This window comes from Panthera onca, chromosome B2 (assembly GCF_046562875.1).
Source record: "Panthera onca isolate mPanOnc1 chromosome B2, mPanOnc1 haplotype 2, whole genome shotgun sequence".
Classification (NCBI taxonomy): Eukaryota; Metazoa; Chordata; class Mammalia; order Carnivora; family Felidae; genus Panthera; species Panthera onca.
The window spans coordinates 142,649,127-142,673,344 of record NC_138343.1 but is presented as its reverse complement, the minus strand read 5'-3'; the positions used below and the strand labels follow the sequence as shown (position 1 = coordinate 142,673,344).

The 24,218-nt window shown below is 39.0% G+C and overlaps 1 long non-coding RNA gene across 2 annotated transcripts; it reads right to left on the bottom strand.

The window, feature by feature from the left end:
- Positions 1 to 1,354: 1,354 nt before the first annotated feature.
- LOC132666512 (uncharacterized) lies at positions 1,355 to 20,127 on the bottom strand. Of its 2 annotated transcripts, XR_009604702.3 has the most exons (5): positions 19,877 to 20,127; positions 17,221 to 17,282; positions 3,895 to 4,051; positions 1,895 to 2,068; positions 1,355 to 1,726 (listed from the first exon to the last, which is right to left on the bottom strand). It is a non-coding gene; the product is annotated as an uncharacterized LOC132666512 (long non-coding RNA). The 2 variants fall into 2 exon arrangements; XR_009604701.3 differs by lacking the exon at positions 1,895 to 2,068 and having other exon boundaries at positions 19,877 to 20,122.
- Between the last annotated feature and the right edge of the window lie 4,091 nt (positions 20,128 to 24,218).

Sequence of the window (24,218 nt, the reverse complement as noted above, 5' to 3'; positions counted from 1 at the left end):
TCTTCTCTGCAGAGATACGCCCACTTCTGTAAAGCTAACTTCACAGGTTTTCTTGTTCCTTCTTTTAGACGCTGCTTCCTTTCCCAAATTCTTTCCAAATCTCACAGGGACAAGAACAAAACGAGACCCAATACTTTGAATAGTCTCTCACCAAAAATAAAGACTATTAAGTCTTCACTGGCTTCTTTGCCCCTTTTCTTCTTTAGCTTTGGGCAATAAGCATTTCATGATGTACTAGATCTCAAGTAACATTTATACTGTTGGATTATCACTCATTTACTCATATATATTTTCAACACTGGCATTTGAAGTTCAGGACTTCAAAATAACATGAAAAGGCAATACACTCATAGTCCCATCACCATGATGGTATTGCCTTGGTTAGCAGAATGTGCTATGCTACATTTCTGAGAAAACCAGTGCTGAGTAAGTCATCATCTGTCTGTACTGCTAACCAAAGTTTGTCCTCCAGAAATTTATCCAAATCAGTTCAGACAACAAAAACAACAGATCTTTGTTTAGCATTGATTTCGTTATGAAATGCAACATTTATATTTTCAAAAAAAGAGTCTCTGGATAAAATCAAATTTTTTTCCTAGTCTGTTTTTTAAATAAAACTATACTGAAAACCTGGACATTTGTATAGTTTCATATTAGTCCCCTCATAATTGTACTTTATCATTCTTCTATGGATATTAATATTAGGAAACAATGAAGTTTGTAGACATTGGTGAAGATTTCTCAGGTCAAAACAAAAGTTGTAAACAGAGGAATTAAAATTGAGAAAGAAAGTATTCTTTGCCTTACAAACTGTGCTACACAAAAATTATCAACCTAGAGTCCTGTGGGATCCATAAACACACAGTGCAAGGTTCAAGTAGCTCAGTTTGAAGGTCAAATGCAATTAAAAAGGACTTCTATTATTCTAGCATCTCTGAAGGACATTAAAGAAGACCTAAATACATGGTTTTCGACTCTAGAATCATTTACTAGAACACTCCACCCTCACCCAACCCCCATCCTCAGCTTCTCCAGTACCCCTTCTTCACTCACAAACTCGGCCTATAAGACGCACTCACTCTAATTCCATATCACTCAGCACTCACTGTGCCAACCCACTTAACCTCTCTTAATTCTTATTTAATAATGTATTAGAGGGAGTCCAAGATTCAGAGAAGTCTGTGAATTGTCCCATCAGTTATGTTTTTCCTGGGTGATTGTTTTCATGCCAGGTCTCAAAAACCCAACTTGAACTGATGTATGCACAGAAAGCTAAGCCACTGGCTTGTCCAACTGGTACATGACAGAGTGTGTTCCTGGAAATATAATTGGATCCAGGTGCTCAAACCATGTCTCCAGCATCAGTTTCTCTTTAATTCTTGATTTGGGGCTTTTTGTGTATTAGTTTTGATATATGTCAAGCTTTTTCGAGTTGGTAGCAAGATAGCCACTAGCAGCATTAGACACATGTCCTATCAGCCTGACAACCCTGGTGGAGAGATACATCTCTTTGATAAATGTTGCAGTAGGAGTCCTGGGCCTGATGCTCATTAGCAGACTTGAACTGTGGACGCCCTGATTTCTAAAGGATGATATACTATCCTGTACTTGCCTCTTCTAATCTACCCATTCCTGGAGCCAGAAGATGGCACATCCCCACACAGATTGGATGGGCAGAGGATGGAATCCTGGTGGTCTCTTTGGGGGAAAATGGAGGAGCATTTTTCTGAAAAACAAAAAAAAATGAATGTTGGGGAAGTCAAAACAGCAGATGGTAGATTAGCCCGGCTAATCTGTAGTAACAAATAATCTCCAAATCACAGGAGAAACCCAACAGAAGCCCACCCCTTCTCCTGCCACCACATAATACGAATCTGTGGGAAGCTCTGCTCACCATGGTCACCCAGAGTCCAGGATGGTCAAGTATGCATGGCAGCACTTGCCTTCGCAACTCCCAAAGAGGAACAGGGGGTGCTGGAGTGCCTCACATGGGCAATGAAATGCTTCTCTTGGAGGTGATACATGTCACTTTTGTTGGAAGGACCAGGAATTGCAATCTAACCCCGTGCTTGGAAAGAGGAGAACCAGAATATTCAGGAGAAGCTGCAATAATGGCCACTGTCCACTTATTAATAAAACAATAATGTCCGTTAACAGGAAAGGACTCTGGACACTATGGACACCTTTCTGCAATGTTCATACAAGCCTTACGTCCTATTGACAAATCCGAGTCAACCCCTACAGCCAGAGACCCAACTCAGAGGGAATTAAAACATCTCAGCAGCCAGAATTCTCATCCTTTCCCCCTTGAATCTGCAGGCTCCTGTGTCCTTATGAGGATTCTTAATGCTTTGTCATATCTGAATTTTCTCCTCATTCCAAAAGAGAAAAGAAACTTTGGAGACTGATGAGGTTTAAGATTTTACTTGCAATGCCTCCATTTGGAAGGGCCCTGGGTCCCACTTAGCTCTATTAGCTTTGGCATCTGGTCAGCAGCAAAGATGAAAGTCAGTGGTTCCGGGGCATTTGAGTAACTTGGTACGTTTAATGAGAAAAGTACTTTGTATATTCTAGTCTAAGTGAAAGTTAACACTTCAGTTTTATTTCAAATTTGGCAATAGGTTTTGATTACTTGAAATATGACAAAACTAATGTAAAGAGGAGACTAAGTTCTTAAAAATTCTCTTTTTAAATATGTCTTTCCACGTTCTTGCTTAGTGTGCGGCCTATACGCTGTTACATGCATAACCATAGCAGCTCACCCCACCTACTCTGCAGCCGTTTTTACAGACACCCTTAAGCAGGCATCATTATTAGTGGCTAGAAAATTCTCCCAGTGCTCAGGACTGGCTGCATGCTAGGTTTACAAGCTGAAAAAAGTTATACAAGCAGGATTCACTCAGGGAGGGTTGTCATTCATAGGACACTGTACAACTAATTTGATTTTTCTATAGAAAGACTTGTGTAGCCTCACAATTCCTATCTTACATACGATATCTACATACAATATTTTATTTCCATATTTAAAAATTTTAAGAAACTCTTTTATGATGGTGGCAAAATTCAGGTGTTTTTCTTTAGGAAGGATCTATCAGCAATATTTGGTAAGCCATATGGAAAAGTCTTCCAGGATCTTGGTGGCTTTTTGGAAGACGAATGGAGCTAGAAATGTCTGTTTTGCACTAGTCATCAGAGCAGAAAACAATGAAGATGGATGCTAAGTATGAATCTTTCATAAACTGAGAGCTGCCCATATTGGCCCAGGTAAGAAACTACTAAAAATTAGTGAGGTCACTGTTTCAGACTGAATTAAGATTTTTGTTATTCTCCCAATGCAAATATGTAACTTTTGCTTTCTTCACAAGGAAAAGACAATCTTCTTGGCTCCAACTGGACAGAATTTTAGTTAATGAGATATAAGTGGATCATCAACGTAGGAGTCCAGTTTCTGTTAACAGGTGGATGGCAGGTAGAGGCACAGAAAGGGGCTGCAAAAATGCATTTGGGGTTTTAATCAAACCCACAGCGTATGATAATGTTCTGAGGGACTAATGAGTCCATAACAATGTCAGGATCTCATCTGCTGTAACATGACAAAAGACAGGAAATGGTGTGCATTTGTGAATATGTCGCAGGCTCTCACAGACCACAGACCTGATGGGAGACTGTTCATTAGATAAGAATGTTGCAATTTATTGACTAGTTACGACATGAAAGGTGCTGCCTAAGTACTTAAGACAGAGTTATACCATGGAGCCCTCACCATGTTTTCTGAGGAATTACCCCAGTGTCACCCCTTCCTACTGTGTCACTGGAAGAGTTACTTCACCACTTCTGCCTTAGTTTTTGTGCATACAAATGGCCTAGAACAGAGTCAGACGTTGATTCATTTACCTGTGTGCTAATGTTCCAGGCACCCAGGATGCCGCAGATCCCTATCTTCTTTGGAGTTCCCATTTGTGATGGCTCATTTTACATGCCAGATTGATCAAGCTAAGGGAGGCCCAGATATCTAGTAAAACATTATTTCGAAGTGTCTGTGAGGGTGTTTCTGGAAATGAAAGATTATAAGTACAAGTAAGAAAAGTTGGAAGCACAAAAGCAGTAAAATTAAGTGTATCTATAAAAATCAATCAAGGGATTCACAAAATAAAGGGAAGTAAAGTATGATATCATAAAGCTAAAACGTGGGGAGGAGAGAAGTAAAGAGTGGACTCAAACTGCATAACTAATATGCAGAAGATGTTATATACAAACCTAATGTAATCACAAAACAAAAACCAGTTATAGATATGCAAAAAATAAAGAGAAAAGAATCCAAATATATCACTAAAGAAAGCCAGCAAACCATGAGAAAAGAGAGCAAGAGAAGAACAGACAACTACAAAAACAACCATAAAACAAATAACAGAATAGCAGTAAGTGCACACCTATCAAAAATTACTTTGAATGTAAACAGACTAAACACTCCAATAAAAAGACATAGGGTGGGGCGCCTGGATAGCTCAGTCGGTTAAGCATCCTACTCCGACTCAGGTCACGATCTTGCAGTTGGTGAGTTCGGGCCCTGCGTCGGGCTCTGTGCTGACAGCTCAGAGCCTGGAGCCTGCTTCGGATTCTGTGTCTCATTCTCTCTCTGCCCCTTCCCCGCTTGTGCTCTGTCTCTGTCTCTCAAAAATAAATAAATGTAAAAAAAAAAAAAAAGACATACGGTAAGAGAATGGATAAAAAACCAGACCCATCTATATACTGCCTACCAGAGATTCATTTCAGACAAAGACACATGCAGATTGAAAGTGAAGGGATGGAAAAGCATTTATCATGCAAATGGAAGTGAAAACAAAGCCAGAGAAACAATATTTATGTCAGACAAAATAGACTTGAAAACAAAGACTGTAATAAGAGACAAAGAAATATACTACTTAATGAAAAAGGGAACAATCCATCAAGAAGATATAACAATTGTAAATATTTACGGATTCAACATGGAAGCACTCAAATACATAAACTAGATAATAACAAACATAAAGGAAGCAATCAATAGTAATATCATAATAGTAGGGGACTTTAACACCTCACTTAAAATAATGGATACATCATCCAAATAGAAAATCAACAAGGAAATAGTGGCTTTGAATGACACATTGGACCAGATGGATCTAACAGATATTTTCAGAGAGTTCCATCCTAAAACAGCAAAATACACATTATTTTCAATTGCATATGGAACATTCTCAGAATAGATCACAAATTAGGATGCAAAACAAGCCTCAACAATTTAAAAAACATTGAAGTCAAACGTGTATCTTTTCAGACCACAATGTTATGAAAATATAAATCGATCACAAGAAGAAATCTAGAAAGAACATAAATACATAGAGGTCAAATAACACGCTAATAGACAATGAATGCATAAACCATTAAATTGAAGAGGAAATCCAAAATTACATGTAGACAAATGAAAATGAAAACACAATGGCCCCAAAATTTTGGGATGCAGCAAAAGCTGTTCTAAGAAGGAAGTTTATAGCAATACAGGTCTACCTCAAGAGTCAAGAAAAATCTTAAATAAACTACCTAACCTTATGCCTAAAGGGGCTAGAAAAAAAGGAACAAACAAAACCTAAAACTAGTAGGAGGAAGGAAATAATTAACATTAGACAGAAATAAATGAAATAGAAACTAAAAAACAACAAGACAGATCAATGAAACCAGGAACCGGTGCTTTGAAAAGATCAACAAAATTGATAAACTTTTAGCCAGACTCATCAAAAAGAGAGAGAGAGAAGGAGAGAGTACTGAAATTAAAAAAAAAACAAAAACAAACAAACAAACAAAAAAAAACCAGAAATGGAAGAGGAGAAATAACAATCAATGCCACAGAAATACAAAGGATTATAAGAGAATACTATGAAAAATTATGTGCCCACAAATTGGACAATGTAGAAGAAATGGATAAATTCCCAGAGACATATAACTTCCCAAAAATAAATCAGGAAGAAATCGGAAATTTGAACAGACCAATTACCAGCAAGGACATTGAATTAGTAATCAAAAGACTCCCAACAAACAAAAGTCTAGGACCAGCTGTCCTCACAGGTGAATTCTACCAAACATTTCCAGAAGAGATAATACCTATTCCTCTCAAATTATTCCAAAAAATAGATGAGGAAGAAAAGCTTCCAAATTCATTGTATGAGGCTAGTGTTCCCCTGATACCAAAACCAGACACTTAGAGAGAGAGAGAGAGATTGAGAGAGAGAGAGAGAGAGAGAGAGAGAGAGAGACTATAGGCCAATATGAACATAGATGCAAATATATTAGCAAAATATTAGCAACAAATATTAGCAAACTGAATCCAATAATACATTTAAAAAAGTCAGTCACCATGATTAAGTGTGATTTATTCCTGAGATGCAAGGGTGATTCAGTATTTGCAAATCCTTCCGTGTGATACATCACATCAACAAGAGAAAGGATAAAAAAAAATGATCATTTCAATAGATGCAGAAAAAGCATTTGACAAAGTATAACATCTATTCATGATAAAAACCCTCAACAAAGTTTGTGTAGAAGAACATACCTCAATGTAATAAAGGCTGTATGTGAAAAAACCACAGCTGGGGGTGCCTGATGGTTCAGTCGGTTAAGCCCCCAATTGTTGATTTTAGTTCAGGTCATGATCTCACAGTTCATGAGGTGGAGCCCCACATCAGGCTCTGTGCTGATAGCACGGAGCCTGTTTGGGACTCTCTGTCTCCCTCTCTCTCTGCCCCTCCCCAGCTTGTGTGCTCTATCTCTCTCAAAATTAATATGTAAACTTAAAAAAAGAAAAGAAAACAGTCTCATTTATAACTGCACCAAAACCAACAAAATATCTAGGAATAAATGTAACCAAGGAGGTGAAAGACCTGTACTCTGAAAACCATAAAACATTGATCAAAGAAATTGAAGATGACACAAACAAATGGAAAGATATTCCATGCTCATGGATTGGGAGAATAAATATTGTTAAAACATCTATACTACCCAAAGCAATTTACACATTTAATGGAATCCCTACCAAAATACCAACAGTATTTATCACAGAACTAGAACAAAACAATCCTAAAATTTATATGGAATCATAAAAGACCCCGAATTGCCAAAATCGTCTTGAAAAAGAATAAAACTGAAGGTATCACAATTCCAGATTTCAAGGTATATTAGAAACCTGTAGTAACAAAAGATGTAGTACTGGAACAAAAATAGAAACATGGATCAATAGAACAGAACATAGAGTCCAGAAATAAACCCATGATTATATGGTAAATTAATTTCAACAAAGGAAGCAAGAATGTGCAATAGGAAAAAAAAACAATCTCTTCAAAAATGGTTTTAGGAAAACTGGACAGCTACATGCAAAAGAATGAAACTGGACCATTTTCTTATACCATACACAAAAATGACCTAAAAATGGATTAAGGACCTAAATGTGAGATCTGAAACTGTAAGAATCTCAGAAGAGGGCATAGGCAGTGTCTAACATTGGTCATAGCAACATCTTTCTAGATATGTCTCCTGAGGCAGGGGAAATAAAAGGAAAAGCAAACTATTGGGATTACATCAAAATAAAAAAGCTTCTGCACAACAAAGGAAACAATCAACAAAACCAAAAGACAACCTACTGAATGGGAGAAGATATTTGCAAATGACATATCCAATAAAGGGTAGTATCCAAAATATATAAAGAATTTCTACAACTCAACACCAGAAAATAATCCAAATAAAAAATGGGTAGAAGACATGAACAGACATTTTCCAAAGAAGACATACAGATGGCTAACAGACACATGAAAAGATGCTCAATAACATTCATCATCAGGGAAACACAAATCAAAACCAAAACCTCACATATGTCGGAATGGCTAAAATCAAAACCACGAGAAACAAATGTTGGCAAAATGTCGCAAAAAAGGAACCTTCGTGCACTGTTGGTGGGAATACAAACTGGTGTGGCCACTATGGAAAACAGTATGGAGTTTCCTGAAAAAATTAAAGGTAGACTTACCCTATGATCTAGTAATTCTACTGCTGAGTTTTTACCTGAAGAATACAAAAACACTAATTTGAAAAGATATATGCATCCCTATCTTTTACTGAAACATTATTTACAGTAGCCAAATCATGGAAACAGCCTGTGTCCATCAATAGATGAATGGATAAAGAAGAAATTATATATATATATATATATATATATATATATATATATATATATATAAAACAGAATATTATATATATGTGTATATATATATAATGGGATATTACTCATCCATAAAAAAGAATGAAATCATGCCATTTACAACAACATAGATGGATCTAGAGGCATTATCCTAAGTGAATAAGTCAGTCAGAGAAAGACAAATACCATATGATTTCACTCAACTGTGGAGTTTAAGAAACAAAACGAATGAAGGGAAAAAAAAGAGACAAACCAAAAAACAGACTCTTAACTCTAAAGAACACACTGATAGTACCAGAGGGGAGGTGGGTAGGGTAAGGGAAATAGGTGAAGGAGGTCAAGAGTACACTTATGCTGATGTGCACTGAATAATGTATAGATTTGTTGAAATGCTATATTGTGTACCTGAAATTAATATAACACGGTATGTTAATTAAACTGGAAGTAAAAAAAAATAAAGAGCAGCTTTTGTTTTAATTTTCCATGCTATCTGTTGTTTTCAACTTCACTGTTCATTTTCAATTTTACTTTCTGACTTTCTTTTTGATGTAGGGGTTATTTAGGAGTATGTGGTTTAAATCCTGAATATTTCCTTGAAAAGTGTAATTACACTATGCTATACAAGCCTCACACTATGGAGAATGGGTGAACCTATCTTCCTGCTTCCCTTCACCCATGTTTCCTCTGTTCTGTGTCTTCTCCACATAGCACCAAGAATAATCCCTTTATAACATTAGCCAGATGTTGTCACATCTTTGCTCCCTGGCTTCCCATTTCACTCAGGAGTGGCAATAATTACTCAGTAGCCTACAAGTCCTCCAGGGCACGTCGGGAGCTGAGCTGAGTGGAGGGAACTGAGCTGAGAGGTGCTCAAATAGCTGATTAAGAGGACAAACCGAAACTAAAGCAACAGACAAGACCTTAATCACTTTCTGCAATGGTATAAATAATGCTCTAAACAGGAGGAAGTGCTGGCTCCCTCCTGTTCCGTTTTTCCTCATGGAATGGCATGGATCAGCAAAGGTGGATCAGCAAAGATGTGGGATCTCCTCACTGCCCCAGGAGCCTAAAACAAAAAGTTCCTGCCATTTTATGGACCTGGGAGCTAAGGGGAGGCCTGGGAGTGGAAAAGTACTGAGTACTGACTCAGAGTGAAGAAGTATCTCCAAGGCTCCTCTCTCCTCTGATAAAGTGGTCTTGGCAGAGGTGCTTGAGGAAGGTCTGGATAAAGAGACCTCTGAATTGAGATGCCCGGGCTAGGAGTGCAGATATGCATAAGAGCATGGCCTGAGTCCTTGACTGCAGGTCTCCTCCGAGGCTGTGATGCATTGGCTTTGCACAAGTCTGGTGTGGGAAGGGCAGCTTTTCCCCAGGCCTGCCAGGTAAAGACTTTGCAATTGCTTGTGGTCCTGCCTGAATGCACCTTCTCCAATCTGTGTCTCAGACCAGGTCCTCCCCTAACACCCAGGGAGCAAGAACAGATGGGCGCATACCATGTGTCTAAATTTGAAGCTACAAATCACAACAACCTATTCTAAACAAAATCTATTCTATTCTCTTACCTTGACAGATATACCATCATACTTAAAAATAACATATAAAAATTAATAAGATAAACATAAAACATCAACATACATAAATAGAAACAATGCATAAGTTATGGTTTTTATGTGACTGAAAATCTGAAAAATACCAAAGAAGACTGTATTTCATTATTATTGGGATGTTTCAGTGTTGTCGGGCTGGAGATGAAATAAAGACTTTCACAAATTATTTTATATTTATCCATAATGTTTATTTTCTTTGTCTCTATTTCAGTAAAATTATTATGACAAATTTTATGTTATTTATGTTATATTGACAATAATTATTTAAGCATTAAAAATTAAAATTTAGGGGTCACCTGGGTAGCTCAGTTGATTAGGGGGACAACTCTTGATTTCTGCTCAGGTCATGGTCTTGTGGTTCATGAGTTTGAGCCCCAGGTCGGGCTCCATGCTGACAGCTCAGGGCCTGCTTGGGATTCTCTCTCCCTCTCTCTCTGCCCCACCCCATTCACTCTCTCTCTCTGTCTCTCAAAAAAAAATCAACTTTAGAAACTAAAATTTAGTTATAATCAAAGTATTCAAAAATTTAAGATATTTTCATCAAATATAATAAATTAAATGTAAATAATTAAAAATTGAAATTGTCTTTGTATTTTAAGCAGTAATTTTTCTTTTAAATTATTCTATTATCTATTGAAATTATAAGGCAAAATATACAACATGATTATTAATATCACAATTTTAAATAAATATCAGTTGAGTATAGCCAAAATGTCTGGAGATTTTAATTCAAATATTCATCTTAAATATTTTAATAGAAATTTATGATTTTGTAACTGAAGACTGAACATCTTGTTGTCACTGGAAAGAATTGGTACAGTGCTTCAGGCATGTTTTGTGTACACATGCAAACTGAAGAGTCAGATGAATCGTTTACTATTGCAGAATACCCTTCAACCTCCATGTGTAACTGTTGGAAACACCACACTCATCTATGAGAACCCCAGATCAAGAATTAGAACATGAAGAGAAGAAAGAAAAGTAGATATTTGATACCACTGGGAAAAGAAAGACATCTGTTCTGCAAGAATCTAGTGCATTCGCACTAAGGATTTGATCATTTTAATCACTTTGTCATACCCCTTACCAACATGCTTCTGCTGCCCAGCCCTCTCTGCACTTGATGGTGGCCAAAGTTCAGTCCACCAACAGTGGAGCTTTGGAAAACAGTTGCCTGATGTTTCAAAAACATACAGCAAGAGCTTTGGAGAGGCATTGCCCTGGGGTCTGAACAGTGCTGGCTCTAAAAGCAGATGTTTGGGGCTATGGGTAGCACTGTGCCAGCTCTGTGCACCAGATTCTCAATGACTCAGGCACCTGTGCATGGTTTCAATAGATTTATTTTGTGTGGGTGTTTGTGCTGTGTGGGGCCTTCTAAAGCATGGGCCTTGGCAGGTCAGTCCTGCCTTGCACTGGCTGATCCTTTTTCTGGAACAATCTTCCAGATATCTGCAAAGCTCTTTTGAGGCCTTGCTCAGATGGCTCTTCTCAGTGAGGCTTATCTCTACTACCCTATCTAAAATTATCATCTCCACCTCTACATTCACCCAGGTACTTCATATGCCCCTTATCTTGCTCTTTTTCTTTTTGTTCACCACACCTACCATCTTGTAACACACTATGTTTATTATTTACTTTCAGTCTGTACCCACCAGAAGAGTGTTTATTCAGGGTTCTTCAGGGAAACAGAACCAGTAGGAAATGGGTGGATGATAGATGGATGGATGGATGGACAGACGGATATTAGATTTATTATAAAAATTGGCTCATAAGATTATGGAGGCCAATTAGTTCCATGATCTGTCATCTGATGGCTGGAAAACCAAGAAAGCCAGAGTCCAAATGCCCAAGAACCAGGAGTGTTGATGTCTGAGGACAGGAGTGGCTCAAGTAAAGAGCAAGTTTGCTCTTCCTTTACCCTTTTGTTGTATTCAGGCCCTCGATGGATTGGGATGATACCCACTTGCATTGTGAGGGTCATCTGCTTCACTCAGTGTACCCAACCAAATGCTACTCTCTTCCACTCAAAAAGTCACCTTTAATATGTCTTGTAGAGCTGTTCTAGTGGTGATGAGTTCCTTTACCTTTTATTTGTCTAAGAAAGTTTTTATCTCCCCTTCTATTCTGAATGATAGCCTTGCTGGATAGATTATTCTTGCTTGCAGACTTTTTTCTTTCAGCACTTTGAATATATCATGCCACTCTCTTCTGGCCTAGAAAGTTTCTGCTAAAAATCAGCTGATAGCCTTATGGGGTTTCCCTTGTAGGTAACTGTTTTCTTTTCTATTGTTGCTTTTAAAATTCTCTTTCTAACCACATTTTGCCATTTTAATTACTATGTGTCTTGGTGTGGACCTCTTGGGTTGATTTTGTTGGTGGGGGGTTCTCTGTGCCCCCTAGATTTGGATTTCTGTTTCCTTCCCAAGGTTAGGGAAGTTTACAGCTATTATTTCTTCAAATACATTTTCTACCCCCTTTTCTCTCTCTTCTCCTTCTGGGATCCCTATAATGTGAATGTTATTATGCTTGATGAAGCCTCTGAGTTCCCTTACTATTTTAATTTTTTATTTTTCTTTTTGCTCTCCCCTGTTCAGCTTGATTGCTTTCCATTACTCTTTCCTACAGGTGGCTGATGTGTTCCTCTGTTTCCCCTAGTCTACTATTTATTCCATCTTGTGTATTTTTAATTTCAGTTATTGAGTTCTTCATCTCTGATTGGTTCTTTTTTATGTTTTCTCTCTCTTTATTGAGGGTCTTATTGGGGTCCTCCATTCTTTTCTCCAGTCCAGTGAGTATCTTTATGACCATTACTTTAAATTATCTATCAGTCATATTACTTATCTATGTTTCATTTATGTCTCTTGCTGTGATTTTGTCCTGTTCTTTCATTTGGGGCGTATTCCTCTCTCCTCATTTTGTGTAACTCTCTGTGTCTGTTTCTATGTGTTAGGGAAGTCAGCCATATCTCTTGTTCTAGAAAGTAGTGACCTTATGAAGAAGAGGTCCTGTAGTGCCATGCAGTGCAATGTCTCCTGTTTACCAGAGCTTAGTGCTTAAGGGGTGTCTCTTATGTATGTTGCATGTGCCCTATTGTTGTGGCTGAAACTCTTTTGTCTTTAGACCAGTCATCTGCAATAGTTTTCTTTGCTTGTGACCAAGGTTTGGTCCCTGTGTTGGTAGTTGGCCGGTCGGGGCCAACTTGGACTTGAGTTGAGTCAGACCAGGCATTTGTCAGAACTGTGGTAGCACCAAACTGTAGGGTGCTCTTCCTATGTTGTCCCCTGAGAAGCTTTTGTTGGTAGGTATAGCTTGCACTCAGACCAGATGTCTCCCAGCAGCCCACTACCGGGGCCACAGTCAAACTGATGTGTATGATTTTCTTTCCTTCTCCCCTTGGCAGGAGTACTTTGGGGTGGTGCTGACTCCTGTTGGAGCTGCTGCCACACTGCCATGCTGTGGAACCAATTTGGATAGACTCCTGTCAAGGGCATGTTGGAGGAGGCAGGACCACAGAAGAGTGTGGGGACAGGGTGTATTGTTAGCAAGCGAGGTGTAGTGTTGGCACTGTGCTGTTTTCTGCAGGTGTCCTAAGCTGGGGGGTGGGGGAGGGAAATGGCGCTTTCCAGCTCTTTTGTTCTTGGAGAAGTCTCCCAAATATCCATGCCCCTCCAGCACATACTCTGAGATTGGTAAAGAAATCTCCCTCCTGTTTACCCCAGGGGTTTTTCTGCTGTTTATATGCTGCATCTCCACAGGTTGTTTGTTGTGCTGTTTCTTTAAGGAAGGGAATTCAGTTTCCTATCTTCCTCAGCCTCTCCTAGAGCTGAGCCTGCTGATTTTTTAAAGTTCTAGGTGTTAAGCCCCAATAATTATAAGAACTTGTGAAGTTAAGCCCCTCTGGTTTCCAAAGCCAATTGTTATGGGGAGACATCTTTCCAATCAGGTCTGTTGTGTTTAGGGTGCCTGGTGTGGGGTCTGCTCCTCTCCCCTCTCCATACTGGTGTCATCTCTCCCTCCCTCCCACAAACAGTCCTGTGGGTCCTTTTAGCTCTCCACTGTGTCTCTGACCTTCCTACATTAGCTGTGGAGAGTGTGTTCTGCCAATCTTCTGGTCATTTTCTTGGTTATTTACACAGATGTGGGTATTTTATAGGTGTATCCTTGGGATTAGTGAGCCTTGGATTTTCCTATTCTACCGTTTTCCCTGGAAATCTCCAAAAGCTGTTCCTTTTAAAAGATCAATCAAATTGATAAAGATCTAAACAGACTAACCAAGAGAAAGAGAAGAGAAAATTACTCATGTTAGAGGGGGCACCTGGATGGCTCAGTCTGTTGAGTATCTGACTCGTGGTTTCAGCTCTGGTCATGATCCCAGGGTCATGGTATTGAGCCCAGCGTTGGGCTCTCCACTGAACACGGAGTCTGCTTAAGATTCTCTCTCTCTCTCTCTCTCTCTCTCTCTTTTTCTCTCTCTCTGTCTCTCTCCCCTCCTTGCTCTCTCTCTGTCTCTCTAAAAAAAAATTAAAAGTAATTAAAAAAAAAAAGAAATGAAGGAGAGGGCATCACTACAGACCATATAGATATTAAAGCAATACTAAGAGAATGCCATGAAAACTTTATGCCATAAATTTCACAACTTAGATAAAATGAATAAAGTTTTTGCAAGACACAAACTATAAAATTTTATGTAAAAAAGAAACAGCTTAGGGGTTCCTGAGTGCCTCAGTTGGTTAAGTGTCCAGCTTTTGATTTTGGTTCCGGTCATGATCTTGAGGTTCATGGGATCGAGTCACGCATCAGGCTCTGTGATGACAACATGGAGCCTGGTTGGGATTCTCTCTCTCCCTCTCTCTTCCTCTCCCCTCCTCTCTCTCTCTCTCTCTCTCTCTCTCTCTCAAAGTAAATAAAAAAAAGAAACAGATTGAACTTAATAGTTCCATACTTATTAAAGAAATTGAATATGTAGTTAAAAATCTTCCAACAAAGAAAACTCCAGATCCAAATGGCTTAACTGGAGAATTTTACTAAACATTTAAGGAAGAAATAATAACAATTTTGTGTAAGTCCTTAAAGAAATTAGAAAAAAATACAACATTTTGAACTTATTTTGTGAGGCCAGAATTACCCTGATACCAAAAGAAAACTAGAGTTCATTATCTCTCACAAACATAGATGCAAGAAACTTTAACAAAAATACTATCAAACAAATTAATACTATGCAATAGTAGTAGTAATAATAATAATAATAATGCAATACTGGTTATGAATTTGAAAATATAATAATATATTTCACCATATCAAAAGACCAAATAGTAGAAACTGTTGAGCTATCTGAGATGCAGAAAAGCTTTTGAAAAAATCAATATTAATTCATGATAATAACACAAAGGATACTAGGAATGGAAGGGAGTATCTGTAAGAGAAAGGGAATCTACAATGTTAGCTTACAGCTAGCATCATAGTGGTGAAATACTAAACACTTTCCTCATAAAATCAGGAAGAAGGCAAAGATTTTTTTTTCACCATTCCTATTCAGCATCATACGGGATGTCCTAGCTAGAGTGATAGGCAAGAAAAAGAAATAAAATGCATACAGATTGAAAAGGAAGAAGTAAACCTGTCTCTATTCACAGAAAATATGGTTGTTTATGTGGAAAGTCTTATTATGCCAACAAAAAAATCTCATAAACTAATAAGTGAGTTTAGCAAGGTTGAAGACACAAGATCAACATACAAAGTGAGTTGTAATTCTAATATTAGCAATAAACAATTGGAAATTTAAAAAGTTTTAAAGTAAAGCAAAAAATAAAATCCAAACAAAATGTGAAATACATAAGGATAAGTCCAACAAAATATATGCAGGATTTATATCCTGGAAACTAAAAACGTTGATGAAAACAACAAACAAGGTCTAAATAAATCAAAAGAAATACCAAATTCATGGATTGGGAGACTCATTACTGTCAGGTTGTACATTCTTTTCAAAACTATCTTAGACTCAGTGCAATGTCAACCAAAATCTCACAAGGATTTTTTTTTTTTGTAGAAATTGGCAAGCTGATTCCAAAAAGTATATGGAAAGGCAAGTTAGCCAAAATAATTTTGCAAAAGAACAAAGTTGTATAACTCATATTATCTTATTTCAAGACTTTTTCTAAAGCTACAAATTTTTTTTTTAAGAGACCATGGTATTGGCATAAAGATAGACCAAAATATCAGTGACATAGAAGAACATAGAGTCCATAAATAGACCCACACTTTATGGGTCATTTGATTTTCAACAAAGGCACAAAAGCAATTGAATAAAGAAATTCTAGTCTTTCAACAAATAGTGCTGGAGTATCACTGAATGTGATGCAGAAAAAAGAACCTCAACTTATATATCTTGTATCTTACATAAAAATGAACCCAAAATGGATTATCATAGACCTGAGAGTTAGAGCTAAAATTATAAAGCTCCTAGAAGAAATTATAAAACTTCGAGGAGAAAATATTTATAATTTCTTATATTTTTTCCTGAAGCCATAATCCATGAAGGAAAAAAACTGTTGCATTAGGCTTCAGCAAGATTAAAAACTTCTGCTTTATAGAAGACACAATTAAGAGAATTAAAAAGTGAAATCACACACTGGAAGAAAATATATGCTAATCATATGTTTGACAAAAGACAAAAGACAAAAGTCTGTTTTCAGACTATATAAAACACTTTTGTAACTCAATAATAAGAAAACAAACAAACCAACTAAAAGAAATGGGCAAAATATTTTAAAAGACATTTCACCAAAGATATGAGGATGGTAAATGAGCACATGCAAAGATGCTCAACATCATTAGACATTAAGAAATGCAGGGGCGCCTGGGTGGCGCAGTCGGTTAAGCGTCCGACTTCAGCCAGGTCACGATCTCACGGTCCGTGAGTTCGAGCCCCGCGTCGGGCTCTGGGCTGACGGCTCGGAGCCTGGAGCCTGTTTCCAATTCTGTGTCTCCCTCTCTCTCTGCCCCTCCCCCGTTCATGCTCTGTCTCTCTCTGTCCCAAAAATAAAAAAATAAAACGTTGAAAAAAGAAAAGAAATGCAAATGAAAACCACAATGAGATATTACTCCACACGTGTTAGAATAGCTAAAAGTTTAAAGCTAAATTGACAAATCCAAGTGCTGACAAGGATGTGGAGAAACTGAAAGTCTCATACATTGCTGGTAAGAATGTAGATGGTACTGCCACTTTGGGAAACAGTTTGACAATTGCTTACAAAGTTAAACATGCACATAATTACCACATTACTAAGGAATCTTCTCCTACAGAAATAAAAACTTATGTTCACACAAAATCCTGTATATGAAGGTTTATAGTGGTTTTTTTTCATAATCACCCCCAAATTAGAAAATACTCACATGTCCATCACCTGGTAAATGCATAACCAAACAGTGACACTTTTATATAGTGGAACAGCAACCTACCAAATCAGAGAAAATATTTGTAAATCATATATCTTATAAGGGGTTAGTAAAATATATAAGGAAACTCATAGGGGTGCCTGGGTGGCATCCGACTTCAGCTCAGGTCATGATCTCGTGGCTCATGAGTTCAAGCCCCGCATAGGGCTCTCTGCTGTCAGCAAGGAGCCTGCTTTGGATCCTCTGTTCTGCCCACCCTCGCATCTCCCCTGCTCATGCTCTATCAAAAACAAATAAACATTAAAAAAAATAACTCATACAACTCAAAGAAAAAAAAAAACCCTTCCAATCCAATAATTAGCAAATGGACAAAGTATCTGAATAAACATTTCTCTAAATAAGACACACAAATGGCCAAAAGGTACATGAAAATGTGTTCAACATCACTGATCATTAGAGAAATGCAAATCAAAGCACAATGGGGTACAACCTCATACCGATTAGAATGGCTAGTATAAAAACGACAAGAAATAACAAGTGTTGGTGAGGATGTGGAGAAAAGGGAACCCTCGTGCACTGTTGGCAGGAATGTAAATTAGTGCATCCACTATGGAAAACAGTATGGAAGTTCCTCAAAGAGTTAAAAATAGAAATACCATATGTATTGGGACTTCCACTTCTGGGTATTTATCTGAAGAAAATGAAAACACTAATTCGAAAAGATATATGCACCCTTGTGTTTATTGCAGCATGATTTACAATAGTCAAGTTTTGAAAGCAATCTAAGTATCCATCCATAGATGCATGGATAAAAAAGATGTGATGTGCATATACACTGGAATATTACTCAGCCATAATAAAGAATAAACTCCTGCCATTTGTGACAACATAGATGGACCTTGAGGGCATTACGCTAAGTGAAATAAGTCAGACAGCGAAAGACAAATACCGTAACAGTTCACTTATATGTGGAATCTAAATAAAACAAAACAAAACCCAAAAAAACCGAATTCATGGATATACAGAACAGATTGCTGGTGATTACCAGAGGTGGTATTTGGGAATAGGTGAAATCAGTCAAGTGTCAAAAGGTACAAACTTCCCAGTTATAACATAAATAAGTCCTGGAGATGTAATGTAAAGCATGGTGGCTATAGTTTAAAAAAAGAAGTGAATAAAACCATATGGTACCGACACACAATGGAATGTTATTTGGCCTCACAAAAGAAGGAAATCCTGCTTTTTGTGACAATATGGATGAACTAGGAGGCCATTAGGCCAAGTGAAATAAACCAGGCATAGAATATTACATGACACCACTTATATGAGGAATCTAAGAGTCAAACTCATGGAAGCAGAGAGTAGAATGGTGGTTTCCAGAGACTAGGAGAGGGGGAAATGGAGAGGGATTTGTCAAAGGCTACAAAGTTTCAATTATGAAAATGAATAAGCCCTAGAGATCTACTGTCCAGAATAGTGCCTGCAGCTAATACTACTCATTGTATACTTAAAATGTTGCTGAGAGAGTAGATCTTATGTTAGTGTTCTTATCACACACACAAAATAATAATAAATAAAGAGGGTAGAGGGAACTTCTGAAGGTAATGGATATGTTTAAGGCATAAATTGTGGTGATGGTTTCTCGAATATATACTATCTCCAAACTCACCAAGTTCTATACACTAATTATATGCAGGTTTTTTTGTATGTCAATCATACCTCAAAATGATTTAAAGACCAAAAATATATATATAATAGTAAAAACAAACCAGGAATGAATCTGTATTTGGAAGGGCCCTTGGCACTTGGTAAGGACTTACTGAAATTGGCTGTTATGGATGCATGTATGGATGTATTAATAATATTTACCCTGCATTTGAACATTTTACATCCTGTGTAAAATCGGATACAATCTATTTTACAACTCAATAATTACCAATTAACTCATAAATATGCTGACTATAGATATAACCCTCAATTAATACCAAGAAAATTGGGACTGGTCAACAAGTTTGGTACCTCTCAGACCACCATTTGTTTCTCATTAACTAGAGCATTCCCAGTGGGGAAACAGCATTCTCCAATTCAATATCAAAAACAGAACAGAACCCTGGTCACCAAATAAATATTTCCTATAAAACGAGGCAACCCAAAAATGTTGTCAACGGAATTTAGAGTCTCAAAGCAGCTGTGCTTCACATGGAACAGAACGATCAAGATGACAGCACAGAGATACAAATAAATACACACTATCCATCATTGAGGCACAATTTTCCCAATCTTTTAAAGAAGCCCAGCTTTTCAAGTATTGTTTTAGTGTAGACTGTGAACTCTGAGATGGGCATGGGCTATGTGTATTTGTCATTCATTCATACCCCCTGGCACATCATGCCGTTGAAAGTTTGTCGAATCAAAAAGGGAGGATCAACACGTTGCTCCTAAACATCACGTGTTGAGGGCACAAGTCAGGCTGCACCCACTCTCCCAGTATTTCCCTAAGTCTGAAGTTGAAGCCCATGAAGTCTTGCTTCAGAATGAAGTATAATGCTAGGGACTCTGCACCGCACACGTTCATTTCTGAATGAACCTCAGACTTCCACTAGAGCAGGACTACCTCCCATAGAGAGCTTTCAAGGTCCATCTTTCAACTCACCATCAAATTCCCCTACTTTTTCAAGGCAAATTCATAAATTTCCAAATCTTCCAAGCAGGTGGTAGGGGGATGGGGTTTATTAGGGCCTTGTAGGGTGGGAGGATGGTCTGTATGCCATGCCTGGATAGAGCCAAGCGGGAGAGCAGTGAAAACAATATGGCTGGCTCCACGCTGAGGCAGGGACAGAGGGGATGCGACGCTCCTCTGAATATGACATCACAGGAGGTAGCTGGAAAAGTAACCGGAAGTAATGCCAGGGTCACCCTGGACACAGGAAGAGTGGGATGGATGTTTTTCCTTAAATTTGACTAAACCTTTGAGGACGACAAGCACACCTTCTCTCCCTTTGGCCTCAGCAGCAGCTAGCATGGTGCTGACTATGTAGCAAAGGCTTATAAACAAATCTTTGATAAATTGAATTAAATGAAGACTTGGTGCTGCTGAAGGAAACCCGATTTGTCAATTAAACCAAAAACGGGATGCTGTTCGGTAGAAAACACTGATTTGATTCAAACTATCATTTCCCCCCAATTCTGACCACATATGGGGGGGGGAGGGCTGAGAGTAGAAGGTTAGTTCTCGCCAGGAATCAAAATGAAGAGACATTTACAGTATGAGATGGCAAGTAGGTTTGACCTTGACTGCTGGCACTGTTCAGTGAGACAACTGCCCAAGATAGATGTTGATGGTGACGCTCTAGTCAAATGCAGGTTGATGGAGAAAACCATCTTGACTGATTAGCAGTCTATCATGGTCAGGGAAAGCCAAGTGGTGACCCCTATGCCCATATTGTCACGCCTGCCAGGGAGAAGAGCAGGACCTGTGACTCAGTATGTGGCGTTAGCTGCTTATTTCAGCTTTCAGTCTCAGTTTCCTTAACTCTATAATGATTTAGGTGAAATACCCTGTGAAGTCTCTACCAGCTCCAGGAAGAGAACAGAGTTTGAAGTCCATTTCTATTTGAATGAATGCTCTAAAACTTGTCCTCAACTCATTTTTGCTAATGATATCATAACGTGCTAAAAGGAACTAATGATAGTGAAAAATGAGTTATCAATTCCCAGATGTGGTGCATGCTTCTAATTTGGTCTCTCCAGTTATGCTCAGTTCCATCCTTCACCCTGCTTTCTGCTGCAGGGCCAACCTGTTTCAACCTCATCAGCTGGCCTCCTTGTCACCTGGCTTCCAGATGGTTTTGGGTGATGGGGACCTGGCAGGAACTAGGAAGGTGGGGAAGGGAAAATAAGGGAACTTGGCGTGGTCCCTTGAGTGAGGTCATCGTTTTTCTAAAACTGGACTGCTGTATGAGAACCTCCCTCTGGATTCTGCTAAGCACTCCTTCCTCTGGCCCTTCAGACTCAAGAGCAGCCACAGCCCACTGATGCAGTATTCCTTGGGGTCCCCACTCGAACCTACATAACCAGTCCATTTCTTCAACCTCCTTGAATGATTCTCATTTGAATGTGATATCTGTTTACTGTTGGGATGCTAATCCACCATTACTGTGCCTTATACAATCAGTAAATAATAAATGTTTGGTTAATTGATGAAATATGTATAAGGTCTATGTCTACTTGGATGGCTGTATCATCTTTGGAAAGGTCTGATTAGTTGTGGAGAGCAAGGATAGAGAATTGTGAACAAGCATCCTGGACCAAGCAGCTTGGCTCTTCCCATGTGTCTCTTGCTGTCTAAGCCTCTTTCTTGCTGTCACTATTGAAATCATGGTGGGTTTTACTCTCTGTATATCTGTCTGTTATCTTTCTATCTATCTATGTATCTATGTATCTATCTATCTGCCTGCCTATCTGCCTGTCTGTCTGTCTATATCTACCTGTCTACTGTCTATCTATCTATCTGTCTTCTATCATCTATCTATCTATCATCTCCCTAAAGGGATAATCTGATGGATGCATTTGAGGGTCCCTACAATCACCCTCTAGCTCTAGTATCATTCTTGTCCAGTGAGACTTGGGTGGGACAGCTCTTTCATAACGCTTCTTTTCTCAGAAAGGGACAGCAGGTGGAATTGTAACTTGCAGGTGCTTTGAGGAGTCCTGACTTTTCCAGTACAAGTGGACTGTAAAGGCATAAAAACAGACCAGGGTAGGAGTGTGAAAGCAAGCAGTCGTCATAGAGACCCATCTTTAGAATCCTTTATAGCCACTCCTTCCCTAGTCTGAGACCCAGCTCCCAGCCAGACCCTCTCACTAACTAGTGTCAAAAGCCTTCTGGAAGACTAAGGCAAGGAGGAGATTTGAGGGGACTGCTATTTGTATGGGGGTTCCTCCCCTGCTCAATTTTTCTTGTCCTTAACTGCAAGTTCCCCTGCTTCCTGGCAAAAATAAAGGAAGCATGACAGTCTTGAGTTACCAAACTTTCATATTCTAAGTTCTATGTGACAATGGTATATAATATATCTCAGGTATCAGGTTTCCAATTTCCAAATGCAAAAAAAATTGCATAAATGAAAAACATTGCCACAGAACTGGAACTAAGCTAACTGAAGACCTGGAGGAGATACTAACTGGAGACACTGGAAGAATTTCTCCAGGCTAGTGGGACTTTCTTGAGATAATGATCCTAGCCTCAAATTATCTGTCCTTTGAAACAAATTGAACAGAGCCAGTAGATTGAAAGAAGTAGCATACCTAGAAGAAATGCAATCAGAGGAGAGCAACAGAGAATGCATTCACTTATTCATTTGCTCATTCATTTTGTTGTTGAAGACTTACTTACTGAACACCTACTATGGGCCAGGCTCTGTATATGATGCCAGGATATGACAGTAAAAAACCCAGCAGACATGGCCTCTGCCTTCATGACACTTATAATTTAGTGTGCATTGGAGGTTGGTTTGGCAAGATTCCAAAAAAACATGGACATCAATTGATCTGTCTGTTGGAGGGGAGATACCCTTTGTTTGGGGAAAATTACAAAAGAGCCCTTTAGTCACCCAAACATAAAGTATCCAGTTACTGTGTAAAAGGAGAAATGAGTCCTAACTCTTTGATTTTTGGATGAAAAATCCTTGCTGTCCCTCCTCTCTTCACTGGTGATGTCTGGGCTTGAAGATGGGTCACTAGTTGGGTGGGTAGGTTTGGACGTGGGTAGGAGTCCTTTGGGTAGGCAAGATCTAGACTCTCTTGCTATGGTGTTAAACTTGTAGCAACATAATCAACTAGGGTATTCCTACTGAGTTCAAAGACCAGGAAATGAGCATTATTTTACTACTGCTTTTACATGTCAAGTCTGAGATCCCATATGCCCAGGTAGAAACTCCTTAGGTTCAGTCATTACTGGTGCTCCCTCCTATGCCCCACTTTCCTTCTCTCTCACCAAATCCTAGGTCTTTCCCAGAACTGAGCATTTGGGTGGCCTTTCCTGCTTCCAGCCTCCAGTTGCCCGTGATGCAATCATCCACTCTATTGATGTTCATTCACGTTCACCAACTGACATCTGGTATACTTGTTTGCATGTTTTCCATCTGCTCCATGATATACAATCTCTATGAGGGCAGGGATTGGGTGCACAGCCACAGTACCTAGAGGAATGTCTGGCACATATTTTTAATTCAATTGGCATTAGCAGGGTGCATGAAAGAAGGGGTGGCTTGTCACTGTGTGTTCACTCCCAGGCCTACACAGCTGAAGGAAACACCCTCGTGCTCCTTGCGGTGCGTCAGTGGGAGAAGGCTCCGGATGTAGTCAGCTAGAAACGTCTGTGAGCTCAGCTCCATCCCTACTGGCTCACTACATTCATCCTCGTTCCACCACATCCCTGGAGAGATGGGAAGGAATGGCCTGAAGGGCCTATCTAGCAACTACCCACCATCTTGGGGGAAATATCTCCTCCCCACAGTAACCCCCAAAGCATTCATCCCCTGCCCTTGCATAAATCCCTTTAATGTTATTAGGCTTTTGAAAAGAAAGGTAGAGGAGAAAGTTGCCTTCAGGTATTATCCAAAGTCCCTTAAAAAACAAGAGGACTTGGCTGCCATTTTGGAGCCAGGAAAGGAAGAACCATGTGGCGAATGGCTCAATGACAAACTGGTAAGTATTCAAGTGCTGCCAAACCTCAATAATTGGAAAAGACCGACCGGTGTCCACTGGATTGAGCCACTAGGGAGACTGGGGCCAGGGGAGCTGGGTGTGAGGTGGGTCACAGAGGCCTGGGTGTGGCGGTGGTGTGACAAATGTGTGGGATGAGGTGGAAGGCCGGGGCATAGAGTGGGCACACTGCAGGCTCATGGGAGACTGGTGGCTTCACCTGCTGGCTCCATCTGCCTTGAGAGGTGAAGAGTCTCCTGAATGAGGGGCAGTGGAGGATGCAGGTGAGTGGC